Source organism: Babylonia areolata, chromosome 9 (genome assembly GCF_041734735.1).
Source record: "Babylonia areolata isolate BAREFJ2019XMU chromosome 9, ASM4173473v1, whole genome shotgun sequence".
In the NCBI taxonomy this organism is placed as follows: domain Eukaryota; kingdom Metazoa; phylum Mollusca; class Gastropoda; order Neogastropoda; family Buccinidae; genus Babylonia; species Babylonia areolata.
The window spans coordinates 18,142,467-18,150,219 of NC_134884.1; the positions used below are offsets into that span (position 1 = coordinate 18,142,467).

The 7,753-nt window shown below is 44.1% G+C and overlaps 1 pseudogene across 1 annotated transcript in view; it reads right to left on the bottom strand.

Moving 5' to 3' along the window:
* The window catches only part of LOC143286102 (uncharacterized), a 203,303-nt pseudogene that overhangs the window by 63,775 nt on the left and 131,775 nt on the right, over positions 1-7,753 (bottom strand). The window lies entirely within an intron of this gene.

Consider the following 7,753-nt stretch of genomic DNA (forward strand, 5'->3'; position numbering starts at 1 on the left):
AAGGCATTTTGTTACAGTATTTATGAATACATTTGAGTATTATCGGTTAGAAGGGGTGGGAGTTGTGAATGAATGGAGGGTTGGGGGAAACTGGGCAAATGAGGGTGAAATGAGGGTGAAATTTGTTCTAAAAAAAAAAGTTCTAAATACAATTACAGGAAATTACTTAAAGGACTTATCGACCCAACCCAAAGAGAAACAGAATTTGTCAAAGAGAGGAATGAATGGAAAAAAAAAAAGAGGATAAATACAAGACATTTGCCACTGTAGAAAAGACAGTCAGCACAACTGAAAACACAACCATACAAACAGAACAAGAGAGGCAAGGCCTTCAAGACTCACTTGTGATAAATTAAGTCCCCTAGCATTAATTACAGAGTAATTTCCCTTTTTTTACGATCTGCACCAAAAACGTTTGCAAAATAAATAAAAAGTTCCATGCTTAGCAAAAGAAGTTCCTGTTTGAACGAAAAATGATAATAATGACTCCTCTTGTTGTTGTGTCAGAATAAGAGGTCAAAGTGCCAAGTTTAGAGAATACAAAAATGATAAATATAACAGTAAATGCAGTTTGCATATAATTAGGCTTCTTTTTTATAATTTTTTTGTGCCCATCCCAGAGGTGCAATATTGTTTTAAACAAGATGACTGGAAAGAACTGAATTTTTCCTATTTTTATGCCAAATTTGGTGTCAACTGACAAAGTATTTGCAGAGAAAATGTCAATGTTAAAGTTTACCACGGACACACAGACACACGGACACACACACACACACACACACACAGACAACCGAACACCGGGTTAAAACATAGACTCACTTTGTTTACACAAGTGAGTCAAAAAATCACAGACCGAAAGAACAGCCATGGAAAGTGTGGAGTGGTGGTGGCCTAGTGGTATCGCGTCCGTCTAGGAAGCGAGAGAATCTGAGCGCACGAGGGTCGAATCCTGCTGCACTGGCCAGTAACTTCCTCACCCCTTACCGGACCTTGAGCTGTGGTCTGGACGCCAGTTATTCAGATGATAGGAGTGTATCATGTGCTCAAAGCACGTTAAAGAACCCACGGCAACAAAGTGGTTTCACTGGCAAAATTATGTAAAAAAAAAAAAAAAAATCCACTTCGACAGGAAAACAATTGCACATGTAGGAAGAAGAAGAAGAAGAAAAAAAAAGAAAAGAAAAAAAGGAAGCGGTGACTCTGCACTGGTGCGACGCGCTTTCCCTGCGGAATTTCACACAGAGAAATATGTTGCCACAAATAGTACACTCCAGCACAGAGCAGAACAGAACAGCACAATACAATACAATACAATATGCTACGATACAACACAACGCAATACAACACGACACAATGCAATACAATACAATGCAATACGATTCGATACGATAAGAGACAATACGATAAAATATGATACGATGCAATACAATGCAATACAACACGACACAATACAATACAATACGATACGATACGATACGATACAACATGCTACGATACAATACGATGTAATACAACACGACACAGTGCAATACAATACAATACAACACGATACAATACAATACAATACAATATGACGATTCACTTAACGCCGACGGAAAAGACTGGGATAGTCTCTTGCCATTGCCGCACGAAACAGTTGTTGGTTGTTTTTTCAATTTTCAAAATTTTCAGTTTCAAGGAGGTGTCAAATTCTGCAGACTATACGCGACACCACATACATCTACTGTAAAACAAAAGAAGAAAAAAAAAGACCACACACACACACACGTTTCAAGTTTCAAGTTTTAATTATCCTTTCACTCCTATTGGAGTATGGAGAATTACTGCAAAATAATCTTTTCATGCCCAGAACAAACATTTCCAAATACACAACAATGTCACATAAAAGTTGAGAAAACACAAATGTCTTTTAACTCCAAAAGTGTAGCTAGGCAACATTTTTTAAATCTAATCATCTGACTTACAGGTTAAATGACTTTTTTGCCTCCTTTGAGCATATTATACAAATCAAAAACTGATTTTGGAGACAAATACTTTTTTAGGAACATATCTCTTTCGTTACTGATCATAATTGCGACATTCCATTATAAAATGAAACTCATCCCCAATCACATGTTACAAACCTTACAAAGCCGTAATTCTCGTGGTATGCCTTTGTGTCTCCCTGTTTCTATTTCCAGCTTATGATTACTACTTCGAAATCACAGACACACAGACACACACAGACGCACACACACACACAGACACACACACAGACACAGACAGACACACACACACACGCACGCACACACACACACACAAACACACACAGACACACACACAACAAAGGACAAGACAGTTTTGTTTGAGCCATTTCAGGATCGTGACACACGTGGAAAGTGCATTGCATGATGCTGTATAGGATCAGTCCCCCTTGTTTGTCACTGGACAGTGAGAGAGAGAGAGAGAGAGAGAGAGAGAGAACAAGAACAATAACAAAACTTTAATCTCCAGGCCTCCGGCCCCTAGAAAGAGGCCAAAAGTACACAATATGGTGATCACTCAACCACAACAAAATGTAAAATACGTACTAACTTAACCTGTAGAACAAAAGTGCTTCTCGTGCATTGTAAATTAATTCTAACTTTCATCATTGTTGTCACAGAATTCCTGTCGTATCTTCAGGGCATTAAATATATAAACGCATAGTTTACGAATATTGTAAACAGAACCATTCTTCATCAAGTGAACATACGACTGACCTTCAGAGTTCAGATGTTTTTGCCGCAGGTCATTGTAAAGGAGAGAGAGAGAGAGAGAGAGAGAGAGAGAGAGAGAGAGACGAGGTTTGCAATATTGATGATGCAATTGACATTAGTGCCGTCTGTCACTCCATCGTCTGTCTTTCTCCCCCGCCTCCTCGCGTGCGTGCATGCGTGCGTGCTCGTATGTGTGTGTGTGTGTGTGTGTTGTTTTTTCAGTTTTCAAAATTTTCAGTTTCATGGAGGTGTCAAATCTCTACAGACAATAGGCGACACCACATACTTCTACTGTAAAACAAAAGAAAAACACACACACACACGCACGCACATACACACACACACACACGCACGCACAGACATACACGCACACACATACACACACACACGCACGCACACACACACACACACACACACACACACACACACACACGCACACACACACAACAAAGGACAGGACAGTTTTGTTTGAGCCATTTCAGGATCGTGACACACGTGGAAAGTGCATTGCATGATGCTGTAGAGGATCAGTCCCCCTGTTTGTCACTGGACAGAGAGAGAGAGAGAGAGAGAGAGAGAGAGAGAGAGAGAGAGACGAGGTTTGCAATATTGATGATGCAATTGACATTAGTGCCGTCTGTCACTCTATCGTCTGTCTTTCTCCCCAGCCTCTTCGCGTGCGTGCGTGCGTGCTCGTGTGTGTGTGTGTGTGTGTGTTGTTTTTTCAGTTTTCAAAATTTTCAGTTTCATGGAGGTGTCAAATCTCTACAGACAATAGGCGACACCACATACTTCTACTGTAAAACAAAAGAAACACACACACACACACACACACGCACGCACATACACACACACACGCACGCACGCACACACACACGCACGCACACACACACACACGCACACACACACACACACAACAAAGGACAGGACAGTTTTGTTTGAGCCATTTCAGGATCGTGACACACGTGGAAAGTGCATTGCCTGATGCTGTATAGGATCAGTCTCCCTTGTTTGTCACTGGACAGTGAGAGAGAGAGAGAGAGAGAGAGAGAGAGAGAGAGAGAGAGAGAGAGACGAGGTTTGCAATATTGATGATGCAATTGACATTAGTGCCGTCTGTCACTCTATCGTCTGTCTTTCTCCCTCGCCTCTTCGCGTGCGTGTGTGTGTATGTGTGTGTGTGTGTGTCTGAGTGTGTGTGTGTGTGTCCATGTGTGTGTATCTGTGTGTGTGTGTGCGTGTGTGTGTGCGTGTGTGTGTGTGTGTGTATGTGTGCGTGCGTGCGTGTGTGTGTGTGGGGGGGGGGGGGGGTATACGTGCGCGTGTGTGGAAGTGTGCAAGCGTCCACGCGTGGTGTTAAGTGTTGATGTGTGTATCTGCATTAGCGCACGTGCGTGAGTGCAAGATTGCGCGGGAGTTTTGTGAGCAGGAGTTTGTGAGCGTGTACGCGTGCGTGTGATTATGATTATGTTTGCGCGTCGATCGTGAGTGCACGCACGAGATATATGATTATTGATAAGTGTGTACACACAACTGTGCTTTTGATGGGGAGCGTATCGTTGTGCCGCATGATGTGTGTGTGTGTGTGTGTGTGTGTGTTGGCAGTCACAGCATGGACACAGTCTGACAAAATGACAGAACGGACCGCACTCCACCTCCAGAACACACCATTCATCAGATGGCACTGTGTGTTGCATCAGTGTTTGCCAATCTCTCGGTCAATGCACAATGCACAATGAAGCTCGCACATAGTAGAAACAGGAAAAAAGGAGGGCTGTGTTACTGGCGGAAGCTGCATCGCACACACACCCTAAGGGCGATGACAGGCAGGTTACGGGTTCAAACCTATCAATACTGTCTGAGAGGTCAACGAAAGTAAAACAAGCACCACTAGCCGCGGTGACCAAGTGGTTAGCGTCGCGGACTTTCGGCTGGAAGGACGCGGGTTCGATTCCCAGCTGAGGTGTGGGGGGGGGGGGGGGGTGGGGGGTTCGGCCCGCGGCCAGAGTTGAGTGTGCCAAGGGTTAAATGGTAAGACTGGGACTACTCAAGATGTGTCTTTGAGTGTGTTGCTTTTTTTTTCTTTTGGTTTTTGCATTCCCTAGATTAATTCAGTTCTTTTCTTCAAGGGGGTAGGATGAAAACAGGTAAATCAGTGTTGATTTCTTTTCCCTCCACCTAAAAATATTTCGATTTCGTTTTCGATTCTCTCTCTCTCTCTCTTCGGTATAAATCCTGTTTTGAGGTACAGATTGAGAGCACTTGGACTGAATGGCAAACAGAAGATGGATCGATACAGACGTCGCGACATCATCTTGTCCAATGTGTGGGGAAAGCCCAGGAGAGGATGAAAATCATAGGATTCGGAAAAACCGTGCAAAAACTGAACTCAATACAGCTTTTGCGCAGAGAAAAGATCTGTTTAGCGCACTGGTGACTGAAAATGAAGATAATTATGTTACTCTCACTTGCAAAATTTGTATCCGAGGCAGTAAATTTACACAAAATGTCAACTACAGCTCCAAGTACTCATTTATCAGTTGAGATTTATTGTGGGTTATATGAGAGAAAAGGTAAAGATAAGAAGGAAGGAAGGGTGACATTTTATTCAAGTGTCTGTATCTGTCGGGCCTGGTTAACAACAGGGTATAATCATGACAGGAAGCGTAGGGTGCAGCCTTGTTCCGTCGTCCCAGATCTGAAATGGACCTCCACAGCAGCCTCGCTGTCCACCTTCATCATCTGTTTATATAAAAAAAAAAAAAAGTGTTCCAAGTTCTGTGCACTTTCATGCCCTGCTGTCAAGGTGACCTCAGTTTCGATCCCCCTCCACTTCCGCGCTTGGGATGAGTCCGATCAAGGTTTCCGGCGTCGGCAGATTCCTGGGGAACCCTCGCTGGATGGACATGGTGACGGTCTTCACTCTGGGGGAGACGCTCACCCAGTCTAGCTCAGCGATTAAAGCAATTTTTTTTTGTCGTCAGTAGGCGGCTTAGTGAGTGGTGTCCTAAGTACGGTAAATCAGATTAGGCATTATTGAATACCTCCAAAGTGGCTCAGCAGCAGTGCATGGTCTACTCTAGTGTGTGGCCTTCTGGTGATCAAGCCTCGGTGGTTCCCTGTGAACTGCCGATGCTAGGAATGCGGCAGACGAACCTGGGCGTGGCTGTGTAAGGGGTACTCGAAATGAGCGGCGTGGGAGTGATGCCACTGGAACGACACAGATAACGGGCAGAGAAAAAAAATAAACGAAGACTGAACGTAGGGTGAGTAACGGCCTGTCGGCTTTTGCTCTCTAAGTAATGTTTTTTTTCAGAGGGTTGAGTCAGCTGCAGTTCATAGCAGTGGTCAGTCCTCTTTTTCCACAGCATGGTCAATTTTCTTGATCGTCAGGAACTTAACATCAAGACTCAAGACTTAATACTGAAATGGTTTCATGGTGTAAGCAACATGCTCATATCACCAAGCGGTAAACACGCTCCCCCCCCCCCCCCCCCCCACCCCCTCCCTCCGTCCCTTCCCTGCACATATTCACAGAATTCATTACATTCATCCGCGCCTCACAAGGAATACAAAGCAATGATAACTTGAAGCTACGTTAGTGCGGTTCGTAGCTATGGAAATCAAGGCCACCAACCTAATTTTGTGATCACATAGAGAGAGAGAGGTGGGGGGGGGAGGGAGGGGGGAAAACAGAGACTGCGGTTCAAGCGAAAGGAGAGAGAGAGAGAGAGAGAGACAGAGAGACACAGAGAGAGAGAAACACGATTCATGTACCTTGGCTCAAGATAACGATCTGCAAAACTGAATGAAAATACAGTTTCGACAACTTAACATTGAAGGGAACGTCGGGTTTGAGTTTACCGACCAACTGGCCACTGAACTGAGTGGAGTGGAGTGAGAGAGAGAATTTGAGCGCGCTGGTTCGAATCACGGCTCAGCCGCCGATATTTTCTCCCCCTCCACTAGACCTTGAGTGGTGGTCTGGACGCTAGTCATTCGGAGGAGACGATAAACCGCGGTCCCGTGTGCAGCATGCACTTAGCGCACGTAAAAGAACCCACGGCAACAAAAGGGTTGTTCGTGGCAAAATTCTGTAGAAAAATCCACTTCGATAGGAAAAACAAATAAAACTGCACGCAGGAAAACATACAAAAAAATGGGTGGCGCTGTAATGTAGCGACGCGCTCTCCCTGGTGAGAGCAGCCCGAAATTCACACAGAGAAATCTGTTGTGATAAAAAGAAATACAAATACAACTCAACTCTAACAAACCAACCCCTAAACGGACCAGAAGCAGTGTCTGTAAACCGAAATCGGGACGGAAAAAAAAAAAAAAAAAAAATTACAGTTTCAGTTTCAGTATCAGTAGCTCAAGGAGGCGTCACTGCGTTCGGACAAATCCATATACGCTACACCACATCTGCCAAGCAGATGCCTGACCAGCAGCGTAACCCAACGCGCTTAGTCAGGCCTTGAGACACAGACGAACGGAAACCAAACTAACTTCCACCGTCACAAAATATCGATCGGCAAAATGACCTTCAAGCCCACGTTTTCAACATCAGTCTCAACAACACATCTTGAAGGGAGGTCGCTGAAAGATGAGAGAGAAAATATTGACAGCATATTGACAGTCGGTCAACTCCTGTTTGGTTTTTTGTTGTTGTTTTTTTTACTCACGATGTTACAAATCGAAATGTCAAAGGCTGCTCTGTGGCCAACCGTCAATGAAGGAAACCATTGACATCCTGTATTTTTAGTTTTACAATTTTCATTTTCATTTCGCTCTCTGCTTCAGGTAGAGCGGTGGCCTAGAGGTAATGCGTCCGACTAGGAAGCGAATGTCCAACGGATCGAATCCCATAATATACGGGCCGGGATTTAAAAAAAAAAAAGAAGTTTTTTTGCTTCCAAGCTACTACTATATTCGAGTGATTGAAGTTGTTGGTGGGTGGGCCTCTGTGTGTGTGTGTGTGTGTGTGTGTGTGTGTGTGTGTGTGTGTGTGTGTGTGC